The sequence below is a fragment of the Chelon labrosus genome (assembly GCF_963514085.1).
Source record: "Chelon labrosus genome assembly, chromosome: 23".
In the NCBI taxonomy this organism is placed as follows: domain Eukaryota; kingdom Metazoa; phylum Chordata; class Actinopteri; order Mugiliformes; family Mugilidae; genus Chelon; species Chelon labrosus.
Genome location: NC_140356.1, coordinates 20882669 through 20895972, shown reverse-complemented (window position 1 = coordinate 20895972; position 13304 = coordinate 20882669).

Here is a 13304-nt window from a genome sequence, read left to right as displayed (position 1 = left end):
TCTCTCGCCGTTTCAAGCAGTAGGTGGCGCTAACTCTCCAGGACAGGCCTGTTTTCAATATTTAATCTCTTCAGTGGGCATTTAAGTCACATGTTTGTTTCTCTTGGAGCTGCAGGAAGCAATTATTTCTCAGATTATCTTCTATCTGAATCATTTAAGTCCCCTAAAAACGTTGCTGAAGGTGACATCGTCTAACGTGATGATGCTAAGCTAGTGCTCTGAACGTCCTGGATGAATCAGTGTCATCATCTTTTCCTCTGATTGTGGGGAAGACGACAAACAAAAAAAAAACTGTCGATGGTCACTGTGAGAACGTCCCACTCTGCAGTTTTGTCTAATTTCTGCTTCGCTTAAGCACAAAAACAGCCGAGGGAGGTTTGTGTGTGACGGAGGCGCTGATGAGCTGTGACCGTGCTTTAATGTGCGCTGCGTACTGTATGTGCAATAATAACCCAGCATGCAGTCGTGAATAACGACGACAGTCAGACGTTTAACCGTCGCTGAGATTCACCACGTGTAACATCTGTGCTCGTGCTTCGTCGTCAGCTGCAGACGCCGCTTCATCACTTTCATGCAAAAATAAGAAAAAGCAATAGACTCCTGCAATCTGGGAAAATAAATTATGATTTAATTTCTGTTTTTATTGCCATGTTTCTTTTGACAATCTCCTATTGTGATCTATTTTTGATAAAATAAATCCATGTGTTTCACATGAGGACACATGCTGACGTTTCACTTTCTGTTTTCCCGTGTGTGTTTCATGTCCCGTTGGCATCTCCACGAATGGTGAGAGTGTGTTTGTGTCTGACTTACCTTCATCTGTCCTGTGGTTCCTCTGAGGTTTCATGATGGGACAGGCCTAGAAACAGGAAGTAAGGAAGTCTGGAAAAATACAACATGATTAAAACATAAATCTGCACACCTGATACTGGAGACACGTCTTTACCTCTTCCTCAAAAGTCAGCATTATATATCGACAGATCCCAAACCGTCATGAGATAAAACTAACACTATTAAAATATATAAAATATTACAGGACATTTATTTTAAGAATCAACTGTCCCTGCAGATACACTTTAAATAAAATATTACTTGCATACTTTCTATTAGCATTGCTAATTAGCATTTTAGCAAGTAGCTAACTGAATGTATCACTAAACGGTCAACTGATGATTATTTTATTTCTACAAAATTATTCGACTTATTTAGCTATTAGTTTTAAACACCCACCATCCACCCCAATCTCCTCCTGCAGAGTCGTGATGATGCAGTTTGTAAAAATGTCGCATTATTCGCTGCAACTAAACTTAACAAGGAAAATTGTTTAGAGAACATTGAAGACTCAAAAGTTTGAAACTCAAAAGTTAGAAGTTACAGGAGTAAATTTTTAATTTACTGTGTCAAACTATTTGAAGGAAGAACAAATGTCTTCATGTCTTTATCAGAGTTTACATTTATTAAACTTTATCCGATAAAGTTGTAGTAGAGAAAAGCAAACAATTATCTCCTGAGATATAGATGTAAAATGATAAGACTCACATAAAAATGTACAGTCAGGAGAATTGTAATGGTAGATCTGTGGTCTGAGGGTCTAATGAGTTTAAAAGCGTCCAACATATAAATTCAGCCTTTTTTCCTGATTTTTCAGACTAAAAAATACGCCACATACCATAAAACGCCTTTACTGTTCTTCTTTTTTTTTTTTTTTTTAAACAAACTTCACATCATGAGTTGTGTGTGGAGGGCTGTTGATTGTTGTGAAATAAAAGAAAAACCAGCAGAGGTCACTTCCTGCAGTAACCGTCGTTATTCATCAATAAGCAATAATGCATGAAAAGTACAATATCATCAGCAAAGATTTATTTATCTAGTTGTTTCTATCTGTGCGTCAGTAAAATAAAAAATGAAAAGTTATAGTGCCTTAATCATAACCTGATTCTGTTAATAATGCCTCTGTAGTACCATAGAAGAAGAAGGTGTGTATTTATATTAGCAGAGTAGGAACGCAACGGTCTGGTTGCACATAGAACTAATGTATTGTAGATTGATGTATTGAATGTACAGTAAGAAGTCTTCCTGGTTGGATTTGGGAGAAAAAGTAATGAAGAAAAAAAGTAATGTCCATCAAACCTACGGAAGCTCAGAGAGGCCAAAAGCACTGTTAATTATGTTGTTTAATTATTTTTGAATCTTTACATAAATTATTATCTTAAACAATTATTAGAATATAAAGTATACCAAATGGAACTATCTCTTTAATAATAAGTCGTGAAAATTTGGATTAGAGACAGAAATGAAAAAGATGGCCGACAGCCATGCCCACTCTGAGCTTCTGTAGTTTAGCTTTCTTGTCGTAGAGAAAAAGTTTTCTTTGTCAGGAGTGCGACGTTGTTCATGTGCGTGTTTGGCATGTTCAGAATTTGCTGAAATATTTTGTTTACAAAAAACCTCCCGTCTTACTATGTAATATATTCAAAGCCCCGCCCCCTCGCACCTGTGCACACACAGTGAAGTACGACAAATATATATTTTTTACTTTTATTCATTATTCTTTTTCAGGGCTTTCAGCTACATATCAGCTGTGGTTAGCTTAGTAGTAAAATAATTTAATGAAAATTAAAGTTAAGAATTAGATTTAAAACTTTGGAGAAAAATGTCAACTACTAACTGACTAGCTCATAACTCAGAATATGCATCTTGTTGTAAAATGAATTAACATGGCTTCCATAAATATTTAAAATGATTGATTCTATGGGCTGCAACTTAAAGTTATTTAACAATATTGATGCAATCCATTCATTTTATGCTCAACTGAGTGTTTAGTCTAGAAAAATGTCAGTCATATGGACTTTATTTAACGTTTAATTTTTACAGTGCTATTAGACTGAGAAGAATTAAAATACTTCCCATTATGAGTGTAACAGCTGCAGTTTGTATTTGAGGTCCGTCGTGTTTCCACTCACTGAACTGTGAGTTTGTGTCAGAAAAAAATAAATAGATAAATAAATATATATATATATATATGATGTCCGCTGAACCTCAACGTGTGTCCTCAGTGTTAGAAATCTCAAATAATAGATTTTATTTTTGTTAAACTGAGTGTCTGTTTGTCAGTGTGTGACAGGTGTAAAGTCAATTAACAGAAAATAAAAAGAGACTTTAACGATGTAATATATGTACGGCTTAGTTCATACTGTATATGCACAACGGAGTCATTCTGAATACTAGCTGTGACTAAGTTAAATGTGGCCTTTTCTTTCTCTTTAATGTACTGCAATGTTGTAAATGATTTGTATAATATGACATAATGTTTATTAAAGTTAACGAGGCTTTTTGTTTCTACCACCTATGTTTAATAAAGAAATGGACTGTGATCAAATATTAAACCTGCCAGGTTGTGTTAAAGGTCAGGTCTATGTATGGAGGTCCAGGGTGGACTATATTTAACAGGAAAGATATTATCATGAAAAACTATAAGAATAAAGTGTAAAATATAGAAATGAAACAATAGTTTGTCCCAATCTCCAAGTCTAAGGAGTTAGCACTTAGCAGCTTTTAGCTAGTGCTGCTAGCTTGGAACTGCTCCTCTAAAGTGAAGCCAAAGCAAGTAAAGCTCCCCCTGGTGACTGGCTGCAGTATAGGTCATAAGCTCCACCTCCTCCATGTTAAACTAAAACAATAATATACACGTCAAATATATTTTTTTCAAGGCTGGTTTCAATCATTTTAGGTAGTTAATATAATGTTGATGAATGTTCAAGGGTCAATTTTTTGGATAAGTTTCATTTTAGTTATTTGACGCTATAGAAACAGGATGTGACATAATGGTGACTACCAGTTGCTATGACAACTGCTCTGTAAAGCAGTCCCGTGATTTTTTTAAATCAAGTCCAGTGTATAATCCATCATCTCAGGCCGGGTTTTTGTAAAGCGTCTTGAGACGATTTGTATTGTTATTGACGCTATATAAATAAAAATAAAATAAAATTGAATCTCCTTGTAACAGGTGGAGGTAGAGCAGAGCGTAGTATTAATTAAACTAAAACATGAGTGAGTCTGGAGGAAGTGTGGGCGGGGCATCAATATCACGGCTCCACGTGGCTCCGCCCCCAGGCCGTACTGATCAGACTCTGGATCCAAACTCACAAGATGGCGCCGCCCGTATCCCTGGGAACATAGAGTCAGTTTGACCAATGAGAGGAAGAGGAGACGTGTTGTCCATATTTATATACAGTCTATAGATTAAAGTTGCAGCATAGCTGTTGCTCTAGCTAGCTAACGACTTTTTAAGTAAGGACACATTAATTAGGTTGAGTTTTTATTTCTATATTTGTTTTTCTACGTTCTGATCTAACGTCGTCCTCTCTGGGATTCAGTATCAGCGCCGTGCTGTGGGCCATGTCGTCTTCTAGCTGCTTGACTTCTGTTTGCAGACTGGTGTAGATCCAGCAGATAACCTGCTCCCCTGCTTCTCCCGCCACTGCCGGCTTCATTCAAAAATAATGAGTCTGAGCTGCAGGGAAACAGATCGGTTACATGAAGAGACTACCTCAGAGGAAGTCCTCCGAGGCTGTAAACGGAAAAACCATCCCACGCCACAAGATGACAACTATCTGAGCCATTACTCTAACGGATTATTATTTAACAGCTATTTCAACTATTTTGAACTCATTATCAAAAGCTGAGTTCTTTTTTAAACCGTTTATTTGATGGTTTTCTATGATTAGTTGATCTAATCTTCATTTTAAAAAGCAGGTAGAGTTTGTCACCTTATAACAGAGCTATGCTAGTTCCTATGCTAGCTGTTGCTGCAGTGATTTAGTTTCCAGCTTGTGTTAGCGCCTCATTAGCATTACCTTTTGATTGCAGCATCATCTGATCGGCGGCCTTTGTGCTTATGAAACTCCACTCTTTGTTGAATAATTGATCGATCGGCCGGAGATGGTTTCACTTCTTGTCTCTCACGTGAGCGAGCGATCGGCGGAGTATAGCGGCACACGGGGAAGTGACTGTCCTCCTGATGACCTGATGAATCAGAGCAGAGGGCGTAATGGTGAACCGGGCTTCATGAAGCCACTCTGGGCCTCGGTTATTAAGGTGGAATGGTGGAGTTCCCTCAGGTGGAAGGGACCATGTTGTTATCTAGAATGAATGTAGAAGATACAGCATTCAGTGACTCAACATTGTAATTCCTTAAAACTGATACAGTAGGAATCAGAACTGTACTAGATTGTCTTCAGTCGTTGATAAGCACCCAAACATCCAACGCTAATGTTCATTCTACAAGCAGCAAAAGTTACAGCTACAACAGCCATGCTAACAGCTCTGTTAAGCTAAATGCCAACATTAACGAGGATGTCTTGCAGGTGTAATGTTTATCTCATTGATTAGCATGCTAACATTAGCTAATTAGCTGCTAAGTCCAGTAGAAGCTGATCTCTGATCTGTGATCCCTGCAGGACGAGAGTTTTAATGTCGACAGACGTTGAGAGACTATTTGCAGAAGTGAGTTAGTGTCAAAATGTCTTTATCTTGTCGATTAGCATGCTAACATTAGCTGGATGACTGAGAACCTTCACAGACATTAGCTAATTAGCAGCTAACTCCACATGAGTCCTCTGCAGACTGATTTGTGATCCCTGCAGGAGAGTTTCAGCGTAGACAGATGTTATTTATAGAGATGAGATGATGTTAAAAAGTTTGACATGCCGATGGACGTCTTACTTCACTTGGACAATCAGCTGAGAGCCGAGCCACCAGGAGTCCAGGCCGTGACGTGAGGTTGGTGTAATCTTTGCTTCACACTCAGCCGTTGCTGGGCTTTATCGCGGCCTCCCTCATCTCTCACATCTCAACTGGGATTAGCCCGTAATCCAAGGACATTCCCGTCCATTTGAAGATGGCTAGCGGCCGCTGGTCATTAATCTGGGCTGGGCTGGAGTCATCACATTATCCTGCGATGGCAGCGATCGCCGGCCGCCGCTGGTCTCTGAGGAAACACTTCTGGTCAATTAACGCAACGTTTCCTGTTTCTCATGGTCACAACAATGAGATTTATTAAGAAAGAAGCTTTCTGATAGCTTCTAAACAACTTACACTCAGATATTATTTAACTACCAGTGGAAATAATCTTTATATGGACACGTTATAACTAAAGATAAATATCTAACCTCACCTGTGTACAAACATTCTGACGGTGAAGCTTTTATTTTGCAGGTTTTATAATTTTCAGATGATTTCGAGGAGGAGAGTTTCAATGTAGAAACACGTTACACGTTATTTACAGATGTGAGCTGGTGTTCAAATGTCTTTATTTTAACTATTAGCATGCTAACATTAGCCAATTAGCAGGTAACTCCAGGTGAGGCCAGTGTGATCCCCGCAGGTGGAGAGTTTCATGTCGACGTTAGACGTTGCTTGCAGAGATGAGTTGAGGTTAAAATGTATTTATATTGTAAATTAGCATGCTAATATTAGCTATTAGCAGCTAACTGAGGATAGTATATAGTATATTTCCAGAAAAGTTCTGCAACATCTGGTTTTAATGAATGAATTCTGACTAAAATAAATGTAAAAGGATTATAATGAACATCAGTTTATCAACTAGTGAGGGGTTTACTTTGTTGAATAAACCGTGAGTCGACCACGTTGTGTTCTAATTATAAACCACGTAGAAGTTAATTATGTGAAATGAGCAGCTGATAAAATGAGAACAGAAATAACGAGGCTGGTTTTACAGCAGCTGCTCCTGACCCTTTATTTCTGATCGGCTGATGTTTGTGAGAAAAAAAAAAGAAAAGGATGAACGCTGGAGGGCAGAGGAAGGTCGACTCCTCTCTAACAGGATTTATTTTATTTTTATAATATTTTGGGTCGTACCATCAGTGAAGGGAGGAGGACAGGAAACACTGGACGCTCTGAGTCAGAGCTGAGTCTCTGGAGTCAAACAGACATTAGCAAACTTCCAACCCTGACGTGACGCCTCCGGACGTCATCTGCTGCACGGCTGCATTTTCTCATTTAACATGTAATGCTGAAGGCCCCCCCTCCCCCTCCCCCCTGTTTCTGGATGTGAAATGGTGCAGACCACCAGGAGCCTGAGCAGAAATAGACTCCAGAATCCCCTCAAAGAAAGACGAGCTTTCCAAAAATAGCTGCAGCGCGCTCAGAGCAGCGGCGGTGGCGTGGAGAAGCACGCAGGGATTCCCTGGAGGTCGTTAAACATTTACATGTTCACGGTCGGATGAAACCAACAAACAGGAAGCTGGCTCCAAGACAAGACGTCCACAATATGTTAATGAAAAACAGAAAGACGTGACAAACACTGATTCTCCTGGTCCTACTACAGATGTACTGACTAATACCTGTACTACTAATACTACTAATACTTCTACTACAGATAGATACCTGATTGATCCCAAACTGAGAAATATCTATACAGCAGCAGCAACATCCAGACACTCAGTAAACCATCTATAACACAATCTATGAACACAGTATTTACAAGAATGATATAATTATTGAAAATTTATAAATGAAATTACACTAAGAACACAAACATGTGTCCAAAGAGAAGGAGTTCCAGTATCTGGAGCTGTGAGACAAAGCTAAACAAACGTTCTCACCTATAAATGTTTGAAAGTTAAAGTTGTTCTGGAGTCTCTCTGTTGGGAACTGATTCTGCTCCAGTGAAGATCCAACAGACCAATCAGATCATGGGGGTGGGGCTTAATGTGATGATGGACAGCTGAGTAACAGTAGTCGTACATGTCACCTGATCAACGTGGAGTTACTTCAGTTATCTTTGTGAGGCTACCGTTAGCTTATTTAGGCTAATCTTACAACTAACATTAGCTTGTTTAGGCTAACGTGGCAGCTAACGTTATATTGTTTAGATTAACTGAGTTGCTAACATTGGTGAGTTGCTTAAGTAATCTTTCTCAGGCTACTGCTAGCTTGTTTTGGCTAATGTAGACTGATTGAAACTGAAATCTATGTTTGTGCTAAGCTAAAGCTAATGAAGCTAATGTCCTGGACCTATGTTTGAAACATGTGACTGATAATTAAATCTGTCCGTCTCAAAAAGAGCCGTGAGCGTCCATGACTTCAGGAGGAGCCTCATTAAACGGTGCTGAGCTCTCAACTCACTGCCCTCGAACACAATGCATCATGGGAAACGGTTAAAGTAAAACAGTTCAACTCTTGATGATGATGATGATGATGATGATGATGATGATGATGATGATGATGTCTGTTGGTGTATTTTCTGATGAAGAAGATTCAAAGTCTCAGTGAGCTCCAGGTGGTTCAACAATCAAAATAATGACCTGAGCTAAAGGCTAAAGGCTAAAGGCTAAAGTTGAAGGGGGGGGGGAGGGGGGTCCTGACCTGGGGGGTCACGACATAACAAACAAAGGTCTCTAAAAGGATTTTGAAAACGTCAATCTTTGTGTTTGTGTATTTCTGCTCCGAAAGAAAACGGCCTGAAGAAGCGTTAGCTCCGCCCACAGACTAGACATATTTACTGGTAAAATTACAAGAGGGTTACCGTGGCAACCAGAGACTGGGATGTCCACTAGAGACAAACTGTTGGCTACAAAGACGTGGACGACCAGACGTGTACGAGGTGTAAGTGAACGCACCGCTATTAACGCAGGAAGTTCAGCTGAGTTTTAAACGACCGTAAAAAAGAGCAAGTGAATGCATCATGAAGTTATAACATAATAAGTTAATGCTAAATGTTTTAATTTACATTGACTCCACCATTCTATCTCTCCATCTAGGTAGCATTAGCTGCTACATTAGCCTTTATAAGCTAACCGTAGCTTCAGGAGTCAGCTGATCTGGAGAACGTGAACGTCTCACATCAGTTTTCTTTCTTTCTGGTTTTTATTCACCTCTTCTTCTCTTCTTCTCTTCCTCTCTTCCTCCGGGCCTCAGGCCTCTGAGTAGCTGTCAAACGTCCCGGGACGTCCCTCCTTCGTCCGGCATCAATCCTTCACTTCCTGCCAGCTGGAGTGTTTCCATCGATCGTCTGGGTTCAGGTCAATGTGAGGATGATGAAAGGGGCCGTTCAGCATCGACGGGGTCGTCCCGTGTTTGCTTTATTTACTCTGAAGCCCGGAGACTGATTGTCCTTTTATGTCCCTCAGAGGACTCGTAAAGGCTTTTACAGTCAGCAGGTAGGACACATGATGGATGGTCTCTACGTCCGTGATGTGATTCAGGAGCTGGAGGATCTCTGAGGTGTTGACAGGGTGAATGTGTCAGGGTTTGATTCAAGACGTCTCAGAAACCTGTGATCACGTTAAATGATTTAATCCAGACTCAGTTAGTTTCCTCCGTGTGAACGTTGATGGAGGATCAGGATCAGACCCACACACTCACTGACATAAATAAACTGGGAGTTAAACTCATTTTACATCTTTAATAAATCAGTGTTTTATCACGAGCAGCTCTACCCCCCCCCCCCCAATCTGTCACTCCCTCTCCCGTGACGTGGCTCTAATAATAGCTCCCTGAAGTCGGGCCCCGCGGCCCCCCAAGGGCCGAGCGCTGGTCTTGAAGGGCACTGCATGAATCGGCCCCTCGCTCTGCTCTCACTGCATGGAGCGTATAAATAGCCCTGGGGGGGGTTGCATCTGCGTTATATAAGGATCCCGTGTGTTTATGAATGAGGCTGGAGGGGGGGGGGGGCTGTACATTCATAAGTCCTGCTGCAGCTGCTGCTTCACCCCCCGCCCCCCCCCACCTCCACATCCATGAGTGAAGGAATTAAAGGAGAACCAGATCCATCATGTCCTCACCTCAGACGTTGGTGCCAAATACTGAGCCTTAGATGAGATGCATAACTTTTAAATGTTGGTCTAGTTTGCTAAATACTGAGCAGCGACTTTATGACCTGAATTATTCATGAGCTCACATCTGATTCTACACCACCTTCATCTTCATCTTCATCTCTTTCTGTTCGTCTCTTGAGGTTTTGAGCTGAGAGTGAAGAGATGAGAGGATGTAGGACGAGATGGGGGGGGTGGAGAGGATGGGGGGGTGGAGGAGAGGGCGATGGAGAGCCCTGTGGAGGAGAGGGAGGCTTAATGAGCGTGTTGCCCCTGATTCGGGCACGAGAGCAGGAGATGACAGAGCCGAGTGTTGCCGGGGGGGAAGCAGCGTCGGCATGCATGAAGCAGAGCCCCCCCCCCATCCTCCATCCTCCATCCTCCATCCTCCTCCTCATCACATGAGGACCAGAGTGACACGGCTGCAGAGTCAGAGCTGCAAAGAAACGTGAGATTCCTTCGACTGGTCCTGAACCCCCCCCCCCCCCCCCAGGAGACACCGTGGAGACAAACATCATCTCAGTCCACGTCAGAGTTCCTCTCTGCTCTGAGGAGGTTTCAGTCGCTGCCTCCATCTTTAGCTTCAGCGTCTGTAACAGATCAGCTGACTCTGTGTGGATGAATGAGGTGTGTGCAGCGCTGTGCTCGGCGGCGGCGGCTAACCGCCCGGTTCGGCCTCTTCAGAGGAGACGCCCGTCTTCATGCTTCCTTCCAACAGAGTCTGGGAGCAGCTGCTTTAATCCCTCCACAGTCTGGAGTCACGTTTGGAAATGTACTGGTCATAAAATGTGACATTTAGTCGCCTCCTACAGGAAGAGTTTACTCCATCACACACTTCTCACCTCATCAGAGTCGACCTGCCGACTGGAAACAGACACAGAGCAAAGAAAAGACAGAAACACAGAGCGGCAAAAGGAAATTAAAGAAGAGACAGAACAAAGAGGCAGAACATCTGCAAAAGAGAATGAATAAATAATGAGAATGATACGAAAAGCACCTACAGAAATATAGAAGAATAAACACAACGGCTGCAAACAGACGTGGAACAAACACAGAGACACAACGTGACCTGGAAGAGAAATAAACTGATGGAGAAAGAACCAGAATGAACAAAAAGAGACACAACAGGACCAGAGACAGATGCAGGACGACTCCACAACTACACAGAATGAAGAGTAAAACAACCACAAAGATATGAGAGGCTGCAAAACTAGGAAATAAAACATGTAGGAGGAAGAACTACTGGAAACACAAACGTATCACAGCCGGACACAAAACAGCTTCAAACTATATGTGAAGAATAGAAGCAGCAAACTGAACAGAAAGAGACAGAGACATTAGAGACACAGAGACATTAGAGACACAGAGACATTAGAGACATTAGAGGAGCAGAGAGACACAGGACAACGTCAGAGAGACAGAGACATTTAAATCTGTTCATGATTTAGAGCTGAGTTCAGGTCGTAGCCTGATCTCTGGCTCCTACATTTCCCATGATGCAACATCTCTTTTAAAACTCACTCTTCCAAAGCGCTGGCTGCCTGTTACAGCCCTCCGAGGTCAAAGGTCACATCCTGTTGCAGGACGGCCACTAGCGGGACGAGGGACGACCCTGGATCCGATTCGAGGCTTCGACAGGTTTTAAATTTAGTTTTCAGGAATTCTGAGGGAGCGGCCGCACGGCAGAGCGTCGGACAGCTGTCTGACGGAGAGAGGAGACAAATATAGAGCAGAGAGACCTTCATCAGGACAACCTGCACCGTCATCATCATCATCATCATCATCACTGAGCCCAAACTCCTTCATCTCTAAAACCTGGAGACTCAAGATTCATACTACGACACAAAGTTAACCTTTAAATAAATATTAGATATTATTAATTTCACTAAGATATCAATAAATAAAAGACATTTTTTCTCACATTTTCTATTTCAACTTAATTTATTTTTCTTTTATTTTCAGTTTTTTTTTGCTTTTTGTCAAAATGTTTAGAGAACGATCAGATATCTTTAAATGTTCTTTCTCATAGCTATAAACTGATTTCTCATCATGATATCATTTGATGTATAACAGAAATAAATGTGTCTTTGTTCAGACATCGAGTCTGGTCTCAGAGTGTTGTCTCTAACGTAGCGTCTCTAGCGTCTCCGCTGTGACTGTTCCTCCTTCAGTCCTGGGACAGAGTCCAGTTCTCCTCCAGCTGATCCCCAGTTTCCTGTCCTCCATCGAGTCCATCTGTCCAGTTTTCTCTCCCGCTGCCTCCTCCCTGCTCCTCCCTGCTCCTCTCTGTTAAAGAAGCCTCAACCCAAAAAATAAAAAGGAGGAGGAGGAGGAGGAGGAGCTGTCCGTGGTGCTGAACTCTGTCTCCAGGGATTTAGGAAACACAAATGATCCTTCACCTCCTTCCTGTCTGAGCAGTCAGTCGTCCTGTGTCTGAGTCTTGTTCTACTACCAGACTGATTCATGTTTAATGTGAACTAGAGTCAGAGTCTCCAGGAGGACAATCAGTCCCCAACGGAGAGACAACAAATAAATGTCCTTAGGATCCACTGAGATGTTGGTTAATGAAGGGAGACACCGTACTGATGTACATTTAACAGACAGTACCAAGAACCAGTAACAATCATTAGTTTCATTCAGTCAACGATCAGTCATGTGACATCATGTGACGTCATGTGATTCTTGTTTGGACTCAGATGATGAATCTAAACATCTCACGTCTCCATCAGACATTTAATTCATGTCCACGTCTCTCAGAGGACGTCTATGTCTACTGTTACTCTACTGTCCATCACCACATTAAGCCCCGCCCACACAATCATCTGATTGGCCAGGCAGATCTTTACTGGAGCAGAATCTGTTCTAACCAGAGAGACTCCAGGTAAACATGGTGGGTGGAGGACACGTCCTCTGTCTCCCAGGACCGTCCCAGTAACGTCGTCAACTTCGTCAGGTCGACTGAAACTTTACAGAAACGTTTCTCCAGATCATCATGTCTCCTCATCAGACGTTTAGATGAATCTTTGTTAAAGTTTAGACGCAGCAGCGATGTTTTTAAAGTCTGATGTCATTCTGGACGGTCCTCCAACCAATCAGAGACGATTAGAGCTCCATCTATATAATCCACCTCGTGCAGAAGTTAAATTCTTCCTTGAATGTTTCATCTTTTTCTTAAACTTAAAGTCGGCTTTACCCCCCCCCCCCCCCAGTAGAGGTGAGACGTCTCCAGCTCAGCGTCGTCTCAGCGTCAGAGTCAAACTAATCCTCATGATGTTTATCAGCGTCTCATTAGACTCTGACTGAAGGTTTAATATCAGCGACGTCACAGAACAAGAGACAGGAGGAGAAGATGATGAAGATGATGATGATGATGATGATGATGATGATGATGATGATGATGATGAGACTCAGAAGGTTTGATCAGGAAAGAGGAAGAATGACCTTTGACCTGGAAGGAAACTACAGACA